Here is a 21,101-nt window from a genome sequence, read left to right as displayed (position 1 = left end):
ATTATTATTATAACAGTATTATATTAGCATTATGATTTCATGTCAGCCAGATAATACAGGGCTTTTAAATTAGTATGTTCCTGTTATATTGACCCTATCACAATGCTTACTTTGCAAACTTGTGCTATTAGGACAAGACAATGCAACCATACTCACCATTAGTGATGGATACAGGTGGAATTCTGGCTTCCACCTTTAACCCATCCAAGCAGTGAGCACACGTGCCTGGAGTGGTCTAATATGTATTTTTGGTAGGTTATATGTTATAAGTGACCTTAAACAAAACATGTAACTATGAGCTATCATTTTCTTTCATATTTATGAGTGTCTTTCATATTTATGACACCCTGGGTTTGTACTATACTGTTTAAAGAAAGCACATCTGTATTCACGTGAAGATTGATGTTCACAAAGTAACATAAGGATCAGACGTGCTGACGTGCTGATCTGTCCAGCCTTAGCTGGCAAGCCTAGACCTAAACATTTAAGGTCCTCCGGCTAGTGCTGTAATCAGCATCCGCTCAGTAAAGTTCTTATTGAGCACCAGCGTGTTTTACACTCAAAAATGAAGTAACTAATACATGAGATGTGTTTGATGTATTTTATTCAGCTGGATATGATGTGCACATTTGACTCGAGCACATTCGATGCATTACTGTTTCATTGCACAAAAGCAACTGAAATGATGAAATCCTGTGCGACTGTCCGTCCATCTGTCTGACTGTGTTTTATCCCTACATATAATTTCAGATATATTTGAACTATGAGGTAAGATTACCAGTACATAGAAACTAATCAGGAGATTAGACATTTCTTCATTTCTGGTCTCCTACTCTTGTATTACTGATATTTTACACAGAATGATATATTTATACAGAACGTGACCTGAACTAAGACTTGCTCTAGGGACCCACTGCCCTGCACAGTTTCATCTATTCCCATCCTCTCCATAATCCAGCTCATCAACTGATTATCACATCATCCGTGGAGCTGGATCTGGAAATATTTGAAACTCAGTCGGGCAGTGGGTCCCCTGAGACCTTGATTGAGAATAATGGAGTATGACATCAAGTAATGTGGGACAGTATATTATATAAGTGCAGTATTAATCAGTGATAATCAGTTCTATCATTATCATCAATATCTTCTATACCTAGAGAAATTGCTCAGAGACCATTCATGATAACATGGAATGAAAGAAAAATGTGTTATTGGGTTAGATTATTGCAGTTCGCTATTTTATGGCCTCCCATCTAAAACTCTGCTCCCTCTACAGTATATTCAGAACTCTGCGGCTAGAGTCTGAGTACACACTAGGAAATCTGCCCATATCACCCCGTACTTCATCAGCTACACTGTATCCCAATCACAGAACGCAGTTGTTCTTTGAGGCTTTGCCTTATGCTCTTTTGCACAAGCTAAGGTCTCTCCTGGCTGTTCAGGCTTACCTGGTGGCAAGACCTTTAGTGTTGCTGCAACCACTATGAAACTCCTTACCTTCTATTCGCTCTTCTCCCTCTCTTTCCATCGCTAAAGCCCAGCCAAGAAAAAAACTAGGGAATCTTTTCTATGAAAGCGTTCATTCTCTTTCATTTTTATTTATTTTGTTTTGCGTACCAAATTGTAAAGTGTCATTGGGATTGGAAAAGGCGCTATATAATTGTGAATTATTATTATTATTATTATTATTATTATTATTATTATTGTTGTTGTTGTTAAAAAAGTTTAATACTAAAGAACAAAGACATTGTAAAATGTCATTAATGAAATTTAGAGAAACATTTTTAAGATTTTATGGTATGTAAGAAAAAGAGTGAGGAAAGAAAATATATAGCCTATTGTTTTTGGCTGTTATTGTTACTTTACTTGTATATGAATGATATGAATTATACAGATTACATGAACTAGGTCACCTAACCCATCCACAATCCTGATCCTAACCTGTCCTAGTCAGTACTATGAATTATTATGAATATGAGTTTAAATCGATATTACAGAAGGACATGAACAGTTTCTGAACATGAACTTTCACAGCTGCGCATGTTTACCCTTCAGAGTTTATGTTTAGTGTCTTTTATTACACCCTAACGATTACTAATTGGTAACCACATACAAAGCAATGCAAACTGGCTGAGTCATAAATTATATTATATACAGTGGGGAAAAAGCCAGGAACCACCAGTGTTTTAGAGATTTAATGTAAATAATAGGCCTTATGTTAAAGAATATTACTAACTATCTGTTTGGTGTGAATTGGATCCTTTCTTGAAGCTCTTTATGAATCTTGTCTTAAGTTAAACCATAGGACAAAATTCTATATAAGCAAAGCGCTTTCATCTGAGCGCATTCCAGTTCACTCATAGACTCTTTGGCCTGCAGTTCAAACTGGCATAAGTTCAAGGGAGATTTGGCCTTTGTTAAACAGAGAGATGTGTCTAAAATAAGGTAACAGGTCATACCATGCTCGAATGTGTGTTCAACATGGCAAGAATAAGTAATCCCTGGATGGGAATTGGACAGGTGCCAGTGCAACACAATCTGGTATTAATCAGAAGCACACAGAAAACATGGCCTGTTGCTATGTGATTCCCATTTAAGGCAGTGCAGTGGGGATAGTTAGCAGAGGCTTATAGCTCCATCAGTCTTAAACGGTTGTCATACTGGAATGTATCACACACACTATTTGTCCACTATTTAATATACAACCAATAAGTAGTGGACAAATTACATTATTAAGCATTTGTTGGAACAACGTTAGAACAATATATGCTACAAACTACTGTCTTCTGTTGTCTTTGCGTGATTGATCAATCTGGGCCCATGGCTGTACCGCTTCACACAAGGGATGCACATGTAATACATGCGGTTTTTACTGCAGTGGTCTAAGGTACCACTAAGCATACTATTTATGGAAAAGCTGTGGAAGCTCTGGACAGCTCACAGCCAACAAAGACTTCACCGCATTTGTCTTGCTTGTTAATTCAGTTTAGGCAACTGCTTCAAAAATGCAGCACTCCCATGTGTCTGTAAAATCTGACCAGACTGTGGTTCTTTTAGGGCAAAGCAGGGAGGTTAGCATGCGATAAGATGGCACAGGCAGGATAAGGAAAGCTAGAGGTTAGCTAGCACGAAATAGCCCAGCAGTTTAAGGCACCCGCTGTTGTGAAAAGGTCAGTGACATATAGCCTGGTTTGTTTGAACTGCAGGACTATGGCTTACTAATACTTTCCCCAAAGTAATGAAAACCCAGCTTGAACAGGTAACTGCTGCGTTTGCTGTCTTACCCCTTTTTGTATTATGCTGTAGGCACAGCTTTCCAGTCTTATTGAGTAGCCTTGGTGTTAACAAATTTGCATAGTTGGGGAAAAAACAGTGCCAAGTTTACCAGCTCTGACACTGAGTATTATAAGTTGTGTGTGACTTTAGTTGGAAGCCGGAGCTGCAAACCATAGCATAGTGTTAAACACTGTAATTATTGTTTTGTAATTATTCCCTAGTTTTGATGGATACTGTTGCTGTCCTCTTGGTGTCCTCTCGGCACAGTGCTTGGTTAGCGAGCTGGAGAGATTGTAGCTGGGTTAGCTTTTAGCCTAGCACCCATTCATTTCCCTGGGCCTGGCCTTGTTGAGTCCAGCAGATGTTGGAAAGAAGAGAGTGTTAAAGATACTTGTATTTAGCTTCAGCTTGCTTTCCATGCTTGCCAAATTTAAACACCCCTGTCACAGCTTTGGGCATCAAATCGTGAGTGGTTTAACTGTATGTGAATTCTTGATGCGTAATAATAATGAGTATATAGTAACGATTTTCAAATTGGCCAATTTACAGCTCTTTTTTTTGGTTCCTTTTGAAAAAAGACACAACTGTGATAGATGTTCACAACATGCCACCTCCATGTATAATACATTCATTATTCACCTATGCCAAGGTAAATACAGTTTTCCATTCTAGGGTACCTTTAAAACGAGATCTTCTGGAATCACTTAAACAGTTATGGGAAGGCATTCTTGAAGGCTTTAAATTGATACATTCAACTTAAAGAATGATTGAAGACAAGAACCAAACCAGATCATTTCCACATTGTCACTATCAGAATAAAACCCAGTGTCTGCGTTAAAATTCTATGACATAATGCATAGAAATGGTCTAATACTAATGTAGTTATATATTCCAATGAAAGTTACATGTTTTTAGTATTCACTTGTAAAGTTTCTTTTTGGAGATACAAGGTTCTGACAATGCTGATTAATTCATACAGACATTAAAAAATATCCTCCTTACCCCAGATTTAATTAATCTAGAAATGTTTAGTGTCTCAAATGCGCGTCTTTAATTGCAGTTAACGTGCAAGGCTAATGCTAAAATGTAATGGAGGTTCATTAGCATCATGCAAAGGTGCACATATTTGTCACTGTACTATGTACAGCGAAATGTGTCCTCCGCATTTAACCCATCTGTGAACACACACACTAGTGAACTAGGGGCAGTGAGTACACACACCCAGAGCGGTGGGCAGCCAACTCTAGCGCCCAGGTAGCAGAGAGGGTAAAGGGCCTTGCTCAAGGGCCCAACAGTGGCAGCTTGCCGAGCCCAGGAATCGAACCCACAACCCACTCATGCCTCAAAACCACACCAAACTGTTAAAATGTCTTATATAGACTTGTTAAAAAATTGGATTTCAAGACTGCTGCTATTGCTGTTTTTAGATATGTGACATAGCTAGCATTCTAGCCGCTCAGCTCCAGTGCAAAACTGAAAAAGCAAACATCTCAGACAACAGGCATGTTGTTGGGTAATGGGAATAAATGTGTAAATTTGCATTTTGGCTGATCCACTTTTGAGCCGCTCTGGTATTGCCACCTTCTTTACGTGTTTAAGTGTCCAGATTAAAGTGAAAGGCCAGCTTTACAGCTGTTTCTTGTGCTGAATAGCAAAGACTCTTTTAGACAAGCAAAAAAAGCTTGTTTGATGGATTCTCTTTGACCAGTACAAACCATTAAAAGCATTATAACAAATGATCTGTTTACTCATGTGCTGTGTTTATGTCGGTCCCAACAGGTGACTCTACAAAGTGAGGTCATTGTCTCCTGCTAACAACATGAGGTCAGTGTGGAAACACAGGTCACCAGGCTGAGGAGCATAAATCATTTATTAATTACTTGAATAATATTTTGCTCACTTAGATCACCTCGTGGATCGCAGCCTATAAAAGTTTCCTCCTGTGTCACCTTCGCAGCAACAAGGCCTGCTCTATTTCAGGAGAGTGACACAAGTGTATGTACTGTACATACTGGATCGCATTCAGGTACGTGCTTAACATCTGGAATGAACACCCTGCCAAGTCAGGCCTCCATCATGTGATTCATGTTGAACAGGTCTCTCTTACACGTCTGCCAAGATTGAATATCTGAAGTTTTTATATGCACTGATGGGGAACTGGGTGGTAATGAAATCGAAAGAGGCGCGTGTTTACTGTACGTTAGCTATATTACTGGCTATGGGGAAGTGTGGCATGTTGTGAAGAAATGCAGTTTTATTCTGTTAAAAAAATGAAATAAATATAAAATAAATACAAACACATTAGCAATTGTATGCACTACATTTAGGGTCCTATATTACACCCTGCACAAGGAGTGTCGCAATGCTCATTGCTATCTTACACCCCAACAACAGTCTTTTTGCCTTGCTTGCGAATATATCGACGCCGATGGGGCACTGACTGAAAACAACCTAGGCAGATGTCAATAGTCATATGTTAATTGCTATGTGGCAGTGAATTGATTGTTTGAAAAGCCCTGAAAATGATTATTCCTGGCTTAATTGAGGAGATGAAAGGTGACCTCAAGCCTTTAATGGCCAGTGTGTCCTATTTGCAGAGGGCTCCTACTTTTCTGTGGTTGTCCAGTCCACTTCCCATTATTCTGTTTACACAAGTGCAAACTGCTCGCTCTCAGTGCAGCACTGTCTCTGAGCAATGGTGCTTCTCAGCTTGTAAACAGAGGAAGTGCTGTAACCACTACAGTGTGTGTATTCAGTCTAAATGTTGCAGTGCCAATGTGTACAAACAAATAAGCCATCCAAATGTCTGCATTTGCAACAAAAAAAGAAAACTGTGTCTTAAACTATATCATTCATAACATTTTCCCCTGTGTCCATATGTTTGTAGACACCTGCTTTGCAATGTTTTTTTCTAAAATTGAGGACATATTTTTTTTAAATGCACACTAAATGTTAGAACATAGCTGTGAAGATTTGATTGCATTCGGCCCAGCACTCCGTATTGGGGGTGGGCCTATGACCGTCTAATGAATCTAATGAATAATCTAATCAGCTACTGATGCGCAAATGCACACAGACAGCTTGTCTAGTTTCTGTAGAGAAGTACTGCCAATAGAATAGGACTCTCTTTGACAGACAAATATCAAACTATACGTGCACATTGTCTAATGCCAGGTGTGGGCTAGAGGGGTATAAAGCCCCCCAGCATTGAGCTGTGGAGCAGTGGAACTGTGTTTGGAATGATGGTGCTCCTTCCAGTACTTGGTAGGGGGTGATCATCCAACATCCTGACCTCACTGGCATTCTTGTGAAATTCTCTCAGCAATGACCCAAAATCTAGTAGAAAGCCTTCCCGGGACAGTAGAGACAGTTACTCCAACAAAAGCAGGATCAACTCTTTTAATAATGAAAGAGCAGGTGTCCCAATACTTTTGTCCATAAAGTGTATGTAAACAAGAGTTTATTAATATAATTTTTTTTCAGTAGAGTATAAATTAAACATCTCCTTATTTTTAAAAGGTTTGTAGTGATTTCATCCTTGCTGGATTACCATTTATGATTTCTTGAAGTGCTACAGCAGAATACTCCCTCAGAAGATTACATCATGGGCCTGCCTCTGAAATCATAGCCGTTGGGGATGCTTGGCCCCATTGTTATCATACAGGAATCTGCAGCCCTTGCCAACATTTCCCCTCATAAGTTTTTGTTCAAGCCTTCTGAGCTCAGCCATGCTAAAACTTTGGTCAAGGGCTATGGCAGAGGTGTCAAACTGGGTTCCTTCTGGGTTTAGCATACTGCTTCAATAGAGACACCTGAGTCAACTGAATAGCTAATTAGCAAGGCCTTCAAAATACGTGATGTAGGTGATGTTAAAATAAAATAAGATGATTACACATCAGTGTGAAAAAGCGTGAGCCTTGACTGCTGTAGTGTTATCTAGAGCTACAGCAACAAGTTGTAAAGACAAGGCAAATGCTCTGATTTTTTAAATTCCCAGTATATCCACAGCGGCTCCACCTGGGTGTGTGTTAACTGTCAAATGTCCAGAATGTGCTATGGTGAGAGTGGGACGTAGAGCATGAGGTAGACATGAATTACCTGCTTTACTGTTTTTCACATTGTGAACTAAACTTGAAAACCATGATGATGAAGATAATGAACTGTGAACTCTCTGTGTAATGAGCAGTGGAACGGCCTAAGTGATGGAGCACAATCCAATACCTTGGGGATGAATTTTGAGTATCTGTACTTGACCTCATAGATGCACTTGTGGCTGAATGCAAGAGCATTGTTAAGTACAGACATCCCTCTAAAAAAGGACTTTCTCTGCCCCTCATGTTTACTGTCTTTCATGGATCTTTTGTCATGTGACTTCCTGCACCTACCCACTTCGGCCTTGTTATTGCATGCTCTCAACTGTGGGGGATTCTCAATACAAAGTGCGCCATGAGTACAAACTCCCGAGAACGGTAGGGCACTGTGCGCACATTTTGCAATTTAAACAGCAGAGTGGTGGGTAATGCATTCTAGGATACTTGACTGTGCCACGTCCTGATGATCCTCAATAACACAGGTGACACAAAAGCATATCCAGGCTTTTGGACTGTACTTGACTAGATGTAAACTTTTGAATGGAACAGTACTGCTGGGCTGCAACTGATGACGCTACACAAGTTCAAAATAACACAAGCACAGACAAGAATGCAAGAATCTTGACTGTAGCCCCGCCTTCTCCTCATTCCCCCTAGCTGTTTCTTGTCCATGGTCACTGTTTATAAACCTTGTGTTTGGTGTGCATTGTTTGATGTCTCTTTTTTTTTATCGCCTTTTATCTAGTTGAGCACTTTTGTGTTTCTGTCATGCTTCTTGTGTTGTTGCCATGTGTTTTCGGTTTTCTTTGGATTCCACAGCTGCTATTGAGGACTAATAAAACTCTTGCCTCCTAACTTCAAGCCGGCTCTTAGCTGTTACAGCAGCAAAAACAACAGACTGCATTCAAATATCTTTGGAAATATTGGATGAGCAAATATCTGGCCTCTTTTAGACATGTAGTGTATTATCAAATTATTACAAGTTAGGTTCCTTCTTCCAGACTTCAAGTTGTTATGAGCAAACGGTCTCTCCGATGACTCCCTCTTGATGATGACAGCATTAACAAATGCTACTCAACTCAAAACAATGGGAAGAAAACATTTCTGTACTACATGCAAGAATGTTTTCATCACTATCAACATCCCTTGAAATGGGAACCCCTCCTCCTCCCTGGGGCCTCCTTTCTTCTTTTCCTTAGTTTCAAATGGTGACGTTTTTCATAAATGTAGGTCAATGTTGGCTTAGTGCTAACAGGAAGAACAAAGAGTGAGCATATTTCAGCAGCACCTTATCCTCGTGTATGTCATTGTTCTCCATTGGGAGAAAATGATCAGATTTTAGAGTGGAAAAAGGTTAAAGCTTGGAATCTCTGTTCACTCAATATTTTTTATCAGCTAGACAACAATACTGTAATATGCTAACCCTATGCAATTACACACTTTTCTCAGAATCAACAGTATATGTGGTTTTATTTAAGTTAATTATTTGACTACACCTCAAAAATAAAGATACTTCAAATGGTTCTTTGCATGATACCATGAAAAATCCACTTCTGTTTCCACAAAGAACCATGTCTGGTCTGAAGAATCTTCGCTTGATGGAAAAGTTCTTATCCAATTTATTTTACAAACAGTGGGCCTCATTCACCAAAATATTCTCAAGAATTTTCTTAAAGTTGTTCTTGAGAAAGGTTCTAACTAAAAGCCTATGTCAGATTAATTGTTCACAGCTCTGCTCTTATAATGATTGACCACATTGTCCTCATAAATTAAACAAATCCCAGAAGAATGGTCCGTCAATGAGGCTAATTCTCCTTTATTACCCAAAACCTAATCCTCATCCTGGCCCTAACCTTAACCTCAACCCAAAATCTAATCCTAACCCTCATCCTGGCCCTAACCCCAACATTAAAACCATACAATCCATTGTGTACATTCTGTTCGCAGGACACTGGCCTTCTGTCAGTTCCTCGTTTTAGGAGAATCAATGCTGGTGGAATAGCTTTCTCTAATAAAGCTCCCCAACTCTGGAATAAACGTCCCATTGGTGTTCGGGACTCTGACACACTGTCTGTGTTTAAATCTAGATGAAAAACCTACCTTTTTGCTGAAGGATAATTCCTCAGTGCTCTGTACTGTATGCTTGCTGATGTAGCTTGTATGAATACTAACACGTTTGGACTGTACTGCTTTATATTCACAGGTTCCTGATCAGTACTGCAGTCTCTCTAATCTACTTCCTTTACAGGCCGTACAGCAGTCTATTCAAACTCCTAAACGCATCAAAACGTTCTCCTTTCTTTTCTCCCCCCTATGCTGACCTGCCCCCTGCCCCCTGCTGCTGCTGATACCAGTCCATTTATTGGATATTATCATGCTATATTAACCCCCCCCCCCCCCCCATAACATTTTCCTGCGCCCCTCCTAACCCCTTGAGTTTTCCCTCCTTTCTGTCTCTTTCTCATGTATTGAGATGCCCGGTTCCAACTGTTCCACCTGGTTCTGCCTGACCTGACTCTCCTCTACCCTGTGGCCTTGCATTGATTCATCCTCACCTCATTGCATGACTTTGCTTCTGACTGTTTATCTGCATGGACTTTAGCATTCTTTCTCATGTTATGATCTTGTATGGCTTGTTGCCACATTTATAATTTATTCTTAATTGAGTTTTGTTTTATTGTTGTTTTTATTCCTGTTCTGCTTTTTTTATTGTCCTGTGTTGACCTGAGTAGGATGGGATCCCCTTTTGAGTCTGGGTGTTTTCCTTGCCACTATTTCCACTAGCTTGCTCAAAAGAGGCTCAGACCCGGATCTTTGTAAAGCTGCTCTGTGACAACATTTGTTGCAAAAAGCCTATAGAAATAAAATTGAATTGAATTGAATTTAATTGAATTGAATTGAATGGAATTGACCTCAACCCAAAAACTAATTCTAACCTTCATCCTGGCCCTAATCCTAACCTTAACCTCAACCCAAACCCCTTAATCCCAGCCTAATACGGTTAAGATCCAGTTCCAGACTGGTGTCAGCAGCACACATATAACAGCTGGTGGAGGATGTTGATTAGCACCTGTATTAGGACCTGTTACCTGATCAGTGATGTCTCTACAGATCAGTGATGTCTCTACCTCTACAGATCTGAATTTGTGAAGTGAAGAACAGCTGAATTCAGTGGATGTCTTCAGTAAAAGTCTCTGAATTATCTACTGAATGCTCAGGCACTGCTCCATCACTGATCTGTTGTTGAGATGTTACTGAGGGTCTGATGAGTGTTTATTTCCTTTAAAAAGGACCACTCCAAAAAAGTGTCCATTTAGAAAGAACCTGTTACCAGGTTACCTCTGCATACCACACTTCGTGCAGAAACGTAAGCACTAAGTGTGCTGGGGGGGTTTATTTATACATTCTGTGTTTGCGTGTGTGTGACTGTATATGTTAACCTGATTTTGAGTGGTCCTTTTACAGGGGCTTCTCTGTTTGGCTCTTAGTGTTGCATGCCAAATGTGGCAGACATGATCTGTACTGCAGCCACAAAAAAAAACCCAGCGTGTGAAAGTCTATCACAGCGGCAGCGCTGACAGATCCAGTGTGATGTCACAAGTTAAACAATGTTCGTGTTCAAATGCTGTACATGTTTTCACCAAAGCCCAGTGATGTCAGCCCAATGGCCTGGCCCGGAGTGTAGATAACATAGCTGAGGCTAACCCCTATCTCGAATTATCATGGGAAGGCCACGCAGGGACTGGGCTGAAGTACTGTCACTGGGACGAAGTGCATATTTAAGTGACATGCTGAGTAATCGTTACTGCGACAACATTAACTACAAAGTCAGCTGTACTGGATCAAATTTGATCGCACTGGCTCAAAGGTTCTTGTTACATGCTCTGACGTAGAGCTTGTCTGGATAAGCGTGCTCTATTATACACTATGGATGGAGTGGCTTCAGTGAGAGCTTTGGTAGAGACTGAAATTGCAGGTGACCAGTTAACAGTTAACTCATTTGTGTGGTATGTGAGGCTAATAGACATAAACTACACAACTAACACATGTAAACGAGGACATTGTAATTATTTTTCTATTTGTCTTACCAGATAGTGCTGATATCCTTTGAGTGGTGTGCATTTAGCTAGCCAATGAGATGGTAAAGCCAGTCAGCTAGGGTTAGCTTTCAGCCTAGCATTGATACCCACTTGCTTCCCCAGCTTTTATTTAGTAGCATACTGCTTTTGAGCTTCCCTACTTGGGACTTCGGCAGAAGAACAGCCGCGGTCAGAAGGCTTGGTTTGGATAGCAACCTGTTTTCCAATGACTAGCAAAGTCTGACGATTCTGTGCTGTGGTCGGCGAGTACTGAGACACTGTACTGTACTGTATTTAGTGCACAAAAATCTCCAACCCTCTGCTGACTCCATAACTGCTGTTAGAGCTGCAAAGGGGACCAACTCCATATTAATGCCTATGGATTTTGATTAGGATGTTACAAAAGTTCCTGTAGGTGTAATTTGTAGGTGTCCCAATACTTTTGTCCATATAGTTCTATTACAACACCACATTATTCTTGTGTTTGCGGCTTTCTCTGGTTGGCTGGGCGGGATTTTTACAGCTCTGTTTGAGTTTTGTCTTTTGAATGACAGCACAACAGTGTTTGAGGTTCAGCATTTGTCAGTTCCATGTACTGAGCTGTCATTATTCAACTGTATCAAGTTGAATACAGTTTTCTATTCTAGGGCACTTTTAAACAGCTTATCATGAGAAGTAGAGAATGAAAGACTATTTAAGGAACTGCTGATCAAAAACCTCACTTTGAAAAAATGTTAAAAACAATACAGCCTCATCCATTCGATTTATGACAAAGCAAACTGAAAGAGAACATGTGCATTGCTATCTGACGTTGCTGCATTACTTTCTTGGCTTCTTAGCAAGCCAGGCACTCTAAATTCAACATTTACGTCCTCCCACATACTTTGATAAAGACTGATCGGATTTAACATTGGATTTGACAACATTTAGGACTTTGGCTAATTTTCTCTATTTTTTTCTGATTAAACTCCCCAGACACGGTTTGCTCAGTGATTCCGTCTGAAAGCGTAGATGCTGTAAATATGCAGTATGCTCTTAACTGAGCCATGAGATGTATTTACCACACACGTGCAGCACTATAGGAATATGTATGATTAATCTCACAATACTGTCAGTCAGGCACACAGAAGGAGTTCACAATATACAATCTAAGTCTAATAGCTTTCCAAACCTGCTGTTTTATTGTATTTGGCCTACATTGGCCTACCCTGCCAACAGTCTATTTTCACACTTTCCGCCTGTGCCGTATAAATAGCAGCGCTGCTTGCGAATATATCTACAGCGATGGCCGTGGTGGTCTTGAAATGAGGTGTGTTCAGGTAAATTTCTGGCTTATGGCTATCTTGGCAACAGAAAACACAGGTGCACCACTGACTGAAAACAATCTGGGCAGATGCCAACAGTCAGACGTTCATTGCTATCTTGGCAGTGAATTGCGTGGCCTACGCACGTACACCCTAACTTGTTATGCACACATGCACACAGCAGTGCACAAACCCATAGCGTGTGCCAGCAAACTTTTACATCAACAATAAACATTATTCTAGCGGCGAGGCGCTCCAACCCTTCAGCAAGCCTGCCCAGACTATTGAAATAGCGATCCACCAAAGTCAGACCACACCTTGTAAGTGATAAGCAATGGCACGTGATACGCTGATTGGTTTATTCCATGTTTTGCCATTTTGTCCCATGATTAATTAAGAGACGAAGTACATGCCTTTTGCGTGTTTTAAGCCGTGCAAGGTGTACTTTTGTCGTTATTACGAGAGCAAAGACACACTGACACGACGTAAATTAACATGCATGGTTGACGGCTTGCCTAACGACGGCTAAAATAGGGCACAAGGTCTGTGCTAACATGGCTACAAATGTGTGATGTTTGGACAGTGCAAATTGTGAGACTAGTTAGACAAAAATAAGTCAAAAGTTGTTTGTATGCAAGAAAATGTGTGTGGATCTGTTGGATCAGCTAAGCTAGCATTTACACCACAGTCAGCTCTACTTAAGCTGAGGTTATGCTATGCGAGTTTTACTCCCTGATTTTAGCCACGAGTCCATGCTAGTTGGCTTTTGTCTACAGATTTTTTCGCCAGTCAGAGTCAACCGAGTCCTGATCATGTTTTAGACCTGTCAGAGCATATGAAACAGATTTGATTTTTGAGCATAATCTAATATCATATACCGGTCAGCAACTCAGTCTGAACAGGTCCCGTCAACAGGCAATGAAAATTGAGCACAAAAAGTGCAGCTTTAGGCAGTTTCTTATTTTAAGTTCCACCTGAAGTGATGCTGCAGAGACATTCTGGTGTTAGTACATGTCCAATACTGGGGCACCATTGAAAGTGGAATGCTTTGCTACCCACCTCCAACTCCCTCTCCAGTCTGTACAGACCATGCTGACTCACGTCTTTCCATCTACCATCTACAACCTCACCTCAAGTTGTTCTGGGGTATTCAGTTTGGTCCAGCAACAGGTTGAAGTCATGTAATAGGTGATCCCTAGTCGATTAGTGTGTGATGTACAGCTTTTGTAAAAATCTGCAGAACGTAAAATGAAATGTGACGACTGCTACAACTTTAAAAGTCCTGTAATAGAAGATATCAATACAAAAGATAAAATATATCAATATAAAACAGCCATAGCTAAACAGTGCTGACATAATCTAGATTTGCTGCACCTACAATGAAACGTATATGCGTTTTGTAGTTGTTAGTGAGGAACTGAGATGTAGGCCCCGTAACCCATATACCACACTTCCCTTGGAGCTCTGTTTGAGTTATCTGTAACTACATTGTTGGCTACCCGCCAGCTTAAGCAAGACTTTTTTTAAACGTCAATCATACTGATAAAGCTCAGACACCCAAATGAACTTATGTTTAGTATCAGACTGACCAGACACAAAGCTGCACATTGAGTTCCATATTATCAGTGTATCTCACACAGATTAATGGCAAATCATTACTGTCTGGTAACCACTTGTTTGGTAAAACAAACTAAAAAGCTAAAAATATGCACTTAATACTGCAACAACAATGTTACACAACCCTTTTATTAGTATCGTAATCAAATACCAGATATATCTGACTGGGCAGAACTGGCGTAAACCATGGTCCTTATCTCACTGGCAGAACTTCAAACCACAAATCAGTAGGAAAAGGTCATTAGAGGCTTTGGTTTGAGAGTCTTTTATTTGTGTGTAATGATTTTTGCTCTTTAACAGACATGACTTTCATTAGCGAAACGATGGAATGAGTGATCTAAAATTTCTCAACAAGTATAGCAACAGCAATAAGTACATTTGGAGGAAGTGATACATGATGAAAACCATCAGTCCCAAGTCCCATTCCTAAAGACTGCAATGCCAGCAATACAGTGAAGAATAGAAGTTTCTCATCACTGTTTTAGAAGTCTATGTGGACAGGCATGACTTTAAATACAGTTCTCAAAAATTGTCAACCCTCATTACAAATTAGGTTTATTAGCAAAATAAAGAAACTTTCAGCTGTTTGCAATAAATCAATAAAACAAGAGCAATTTAAAAACAAAACACAACTAATAGAACAAGTTCTTTGTAGAGCAGCCCTTAGATGTTATGACCTACTGCAAACAACATCAGCTTCTGGCAGCATTCCTGAGTATTCCTAGCTCATTTCCCATGGATGGTGGTCTCTAGTACACTAATATTGTTGTGTTTGCGTGCTGCAAACACCTTCTTTAAATCACCCCAAAGATTTTCTATAGGATTTAAGTCAGGTTAGGTTAGGTAGGCTGTGACGACCATTCCAGAATCTTCCTGGGCTTCTTCTGAAACTAAGCCTCGGTGGACTTTGAGGTAAGCTTGGGATCATTGTCCTGTTGTAAGGCCCAGTGACACCTTCAGCTTCCTCAGGCAGGGCATTTTCTCCTAAGATTTCCTGATACTTGTTTAACTCCATCTTGCCCTGCACACCCTGGTGGTTTCCAGTGCCAGAGGAAGCAAGGCAGCCCCAGAGCATCACCGAGCCAGGTGATCACAGAGGCAGGGTTTTTTTATGCATATGCTCCATTCTTCCTCCTCCAGACATAATGTTGATCCATAGGCCCTGTTTTATCACTCTACAAAACCGATTCCCAAAGCGTCAGTGGAGCAATTAAACAAAACGGGTCCTCCACGCCTTTGGAGAAGTTTCATTATCTCAAAATCTTAAGAACATTGAACTTAGAAAATGAACTAAATTTCACTTACATTTAACATGAGTGAAATCATGGGTTTTATGGGTTCTGTACAGTGTATAATAAGTGAATGTTTCACTAAATATACCTTTTAAGCTAAGCTAGTTACATCGGTCTTCAAGTGAACACTACCAGGCACAGCATAGTGTCTAAATCTTTATTAGATATTAGTATATTTAAGTATATTTAAGATAAAATGTATTTCTTAAGAAACTTAAAGGGAGTATGGTTCCAGATCCACCCAGGAGAGGTCATGTCACAGTTAGAGGGATATAAAGGTTTATGTTTCCTTATGTTTTATTTTAATGAATGTTTCAGATTTTATTCGTATCATGTTCAATCTGAAATCTATGCCTTGTACAAACCAATTCTTAAAACGAACAAATTGCAGTAAAACAGACTTGGGAGAATGATGTAGTGATGTGCAAATTATACTGCACACAGATGTTCTTCAAGTTTCCTGTATCCATATGAGTGACCTATTACAAAGAACCTGGACGAGCAATCTGATGTAAAGTATCTCCAGCTGCAAGATTTGAAGTAGTCATTGTTGATAGGAACGTTTTCATCCTTCTTGCCATGACAGTTTTGAAGTGGAGATGGGAGAATGACTTCAGATTACATGATAGGGCTAAATTTAGAGTGTGAAATACTGAATCATGCCTTGGTCAAGATAAAGCCACATGCTAGGGAATTTCTGATTGGAGTCCAGACCGGGTTTGTAATAAGAGGGTATTTGATGTTGATTGGAAATTGTCCTCCGGTTTGAGAGGGCGAGGTAAAGTTAGGGTTAGCTTTCCTGACAGTATACGTTCAAACCTATAGAAGAGATACTAAACTTTCCAGTGTTCTTTCAGAATCTCTGTTGTATAGTATTGTTTAAAGAGGAGGTTACCTTGCTTTGAATGTTGAAGACTACTTTGACTTCATACCAGATTCTTTACACATATCTGGATTAGGACTCTTTTTAAAATGATCTAATGTGGATTAAATTTGTCTGTTGGGTGTGCAAATATGAAAACGTCATAGGAGATAACCAAAACTCTCATTCTGACCAATGGTAAAATAAAATGTAGTGTGAAAACACTATTGTTTTCTTACAAAGACCTCAGTATGAGGTCTCTGAGGACAGAATTTGGGGACTAGTGCCAAACTGAACAAATGAAAAACTTGCTGTTCTTTACTTAACCCCATTGAATCTAGGCTTCTAAGTTATTATTCTTATGGCCTGTTATTTACTAACTATTATACAAGCTTGGCACCTGCTATGTACTGGCAAGTGAAACTAGTATGCAAGTAATTAAATGGGGCCTTTTGTACATTTTGTCACTGCTCTTAACTTTCAATGGAAGTCAATGGAAAACGTTTTTATTCAAAGCCATTTTGGTGACACCTCTGACACACTGTAAGGAACAACTGCCAGATTCAAATTATATCAAAAAGGCAAAAACAGCTAAAATGGAGATTAGGTTTTTGCATGACGGCAATATTATTCAACAACCACAGAACTTGTTAAATAGAACAGTACTTACTGTTTGGTATGTATTTATTATTTACTCTGCATTCATATTTAGTCTGCATTGTCATATTTTAATTATAATTAGTAACAGTATGTCTAGGGCCAGTTTCCCAGATGTAAATTAAGGCTAATCTTGGAGTAAAACATATCTCCAGTATTACCATTGGCACTTCAGTTTAGTCCCAGACTGAACTTATGGCATGTCCAAGAGGCCGGCCCCTAGAGCTAAAGAGTGTATTATGGCAGCGTGCTCAATCCTAGCCTTGGGGATCTACCACCCTGGAGAATTCAGATCCAAAACACCTGGCCCTGAAGGTCTTCATTACCTGGATGGTACATCAACAGGACCAGGATTGGGCATTCCTGGGCTGATACTATTTCGAAACATTGTATTAATTTGGTTTTGTTTGTGAAAGACTTGCGATGATCTTGTTTTTGTTGGCCGCGTCATCTCCTGGCACAGTCTGACCTCACTTCATTCCCCTGATTCCCCTTTCTGTTCCCACCTTGCTCCATTTCTGTTCTCCACGAAGCGTCAACTGAGGCAGACCTGACATCATCCCTTGACATCAGTCATCTTCAAAACACAGAATGCAAAACATTTGCATTTGCAACCTCTGAAGTGCAGGAACTTTTCTCCTATTTAATTACAATGGAAATTTGGCAAGAACAAGCCTCTGACTTTGGCAGATTTTTGGTCTCATTTCCTGGTGCTGGAAATCTTATCCGTATACATGCATCGGCGGTCTGTTTCTGGATCGCCCTGGACTAATTGCTCCTAAATTAGTTTGGCACTGGTTCAGAGAACGTGGCCACTCCAAATCATATTTCAAAACATCTCAGCCTGTTTTAAGAATTCAAACAAGATACAAACCTAATGAATTCAGAAGATGAAGTGAGGCAGAAAACAATTTAGAGACATTTTACCACAGAATGTAAGTGAGGCGATTTTTTAAAACCCCTATTTGTGCCACTGACAATCCAGCTCATTATTGTCTGTCATTTTTGAGGTGTTTAAAGTGAAATTTGCTAGTTCAGACCATGTCTTTAGCATATAAGCAGGATTAAATGTATGAACTAGCAGGATTTAGGAGGCAGTAAGAGAGGAGAGACAACTCAGAGAACTTCTGATTGGAGTTTAGGTGGCTTCTGCTTATGGCAGGGAGCCAATCTGCCCTTTCTGACAAGTGGAGCCAGGAATGATAGCTGACAAGGTTAAAAGGGAGAAGATGGGGTGGTGTATGGGGTCATTCATACTTTGTCATATTTGTTTTATTTACATTCGTCACATGTGAACAAGGTAGAGGTGGAATTTATAGGACGGCTTCAGGTATGTTTCTATAACCCAAAATGTTGTTATTCCATGACACCACTATGTTGGTTTGAAACAAACTGCTGAAGCCTTAATGCTGATTAAGCAAAGATTGCAGTATTTCATTTGAGCTAATACAATAATGAAACAGCCATTAAGATAGCATTGGGACCCCCCCCCCCCCCCCTTGGGGACACTTGAGGGGCATGAAAACATGGTATTGTGGTTAATAATGAAGCATGCGTAGTGTAGTTTAGTCACACAGATCTCCTTTACCAAGATAAATGGCCCACATTTGCTTTTGAGCATTGCAACCACTGCTACCATTTTTGGGTGAAGTATTCTTTCAGACTGTTCAGTGAAGACAGGCCTATTACATCATCTTGTATCCACAGCAAGTTCTGATCTAAACAATAAAGTATATTCACGTCTATGTGGATTCATCGAGATGTGGAACAGAGCACACTTATCAATGTCCAATTTAGACTTCTTAGAGGCATGACTTGTGGGCTATGTCGTGGAGAAATCCTTCTAGAAGAATGGACAGAAACAAGGTCGAAATTGATGTTGTAGTTTTGGTAGTTTTCAATTAACTGTATCCCTAGAGACACCAACTTAGGATTCCATGACAATATTGCATGGAATTCAATCCCTTGCCCTTTGTCTTCCTTCCATCCTTCCTTTAGTGATACCCTTTGAGAGCCTTCTCTACAATGTAAAGCTCTCATGGCAGGCAGGTTTTTTCCCCTTTTCCCACATTTCTTTTCCATCTCAATCCTGTTTTTGCTGGACATTTTGATTAATGAAGCTGTGGTTCTGTACTGCACTTGCTTGAGACTTGTTATTGTTGTGTTATTGTGTTAACCCCCCCAGATAGTCCAAGCTAGTGAGTCATGGGAAGAGGTCCTGTAGCAGGCGACAGCACACAGCATAGCTCATGTGAAGTCAGACTCCTAATGTTGTTTTTAAAACTGTGCCACAGTCACTTTGCAGTATTCTAAAGAATATACTCATTACAGTGAGCCAGCTAAATTGGGCATTTAGTATTCTGACCTTCTTCTTTAAAGGCCTTCTAAAATAAGCCTTTGAAATACCAAGCTGTGAGTAACTGACAACTGGACATTAAATTGCAGTTTGATTCTTTCTATATACCAGTTGTCCTAATCCTAATAAATGTGCACAACAACTTACACAACAACTGTATATGAGGGGGACAGTGTTCTGTAACATTCTGGCTCAAAATCAAAATAAAAAAAATAGTTTTTACTGTCAATTCTAAAATGTTTACCTCATAAAACATTTGTTTGTGTAGACATAATCAAGCAAATCAGTTTTTTTCAGTCTTTGATGACATATTGCCCAGCAACACACTTTTTATTCAGCTTGCTATTATTTCTGAACTGATTATCGTAATTCCATTGTAATAAATGTTATAAAATTATAACATTGCTAAGCATCAAAATAAGGCTTTGACAATACAGGTCATATAAGTTTTCCATCATATTTGTAACACAGTATTACATTGAGATGTAATGAATGAATCCTTTTGTTTTCTTGTATGCTTTTGGTATGTAAAAAATGTTGACAGACATGAGGATGTGTCTGATGTGTTCAATTTCAGTTCTGTGTCTATCTAGTATGTGGCCACATGCTGTAGTTGTGAGTCTAGCGACATTGAGTTTGTCTGACGGGCAGAGCAAGACTGAACCAGGCTACTAAATGTGCCTGAAAACAATAAAAAAAAAAAGTAAAGACCATTATCTCGACTTTGCACTTTCAAATATGAGGCTTTATTCTTAAAATGTGTGTGATTTGAGCCTGAGATTCAAGCCTGAGCTAACTTGTCTAAGTCGAGAAGGCCAGCTATGTGTCCAAACACAGCAAAATCATTTCACCTTTCTGGTACTCTCAACACCAGTAGCTCTCTTTAATAAAAATCATCTACAGGAGCTAGTCAACAGCAGCTGCACTGAGCTGTCTGATAGTCGGTTTATCTGTAGCAAGGGCTAGCTTAGCAAGTGACCTACAGACCCAAAACCATGGAGAAAAACCTAATGGGAGTTAATTGGACTTAAAACTTAATTGGAATTAAACTAAATTCAGCTTTCTGTCCTTTCAACAGCAGTCGAGATCATTAGTTATCAGTTGATAAGTCATTCTCATTTAATCAAGCATCACACTTAACTTTTTCTCTACTGGTGGGTTAACCCTAACACTCAAGATGCCTTTAAGAAACAGGGCCAAACCAGTTTCAAATATCCACTGTTCATAATGAAGAACCTCACACCTCACACCAACAGATAACCACAGTGCAGACAAAGGTGGGCCAGTAGGATCATATGATAATATAAATCTTTAACTGGTTGACTATATGATAAACAGGATTTATTGGCTCTGTGGCCTGAGTGGTCAGTGGTCAGACCACTTGACCATTTCTACCTACCCTTGTGAGACTGCACACATCAGAGGTCTTTATTATTAAAATCCATGATGTTAATGCTGTTTTAACATGATCTTGCTTGGCAGACGTAGCCTACTGTTAATAAAACTACATTGTTTGGCACACACCAAAGATGGGTTTTTCTGACACAGTGTTGATTTATTTAAAAAG

This window comes from Salminus brasiliensis, chromosome 18 (assembly GCF_030463535.1).
Source record: "Salminus brasiliensis chromosome 18, fSalBra1.hap2, whole genome shotgun sequence".
In the NCBI taxonomy this organism is placed as follows: Eukaryota; Metazoa; Chordata; class Actinopteri; order Characiformes; family Bryconidae; genus Salminus; species Salminus brasiliensis.
Note: the sequence above shows the minus strand (reverse complement) of the source record.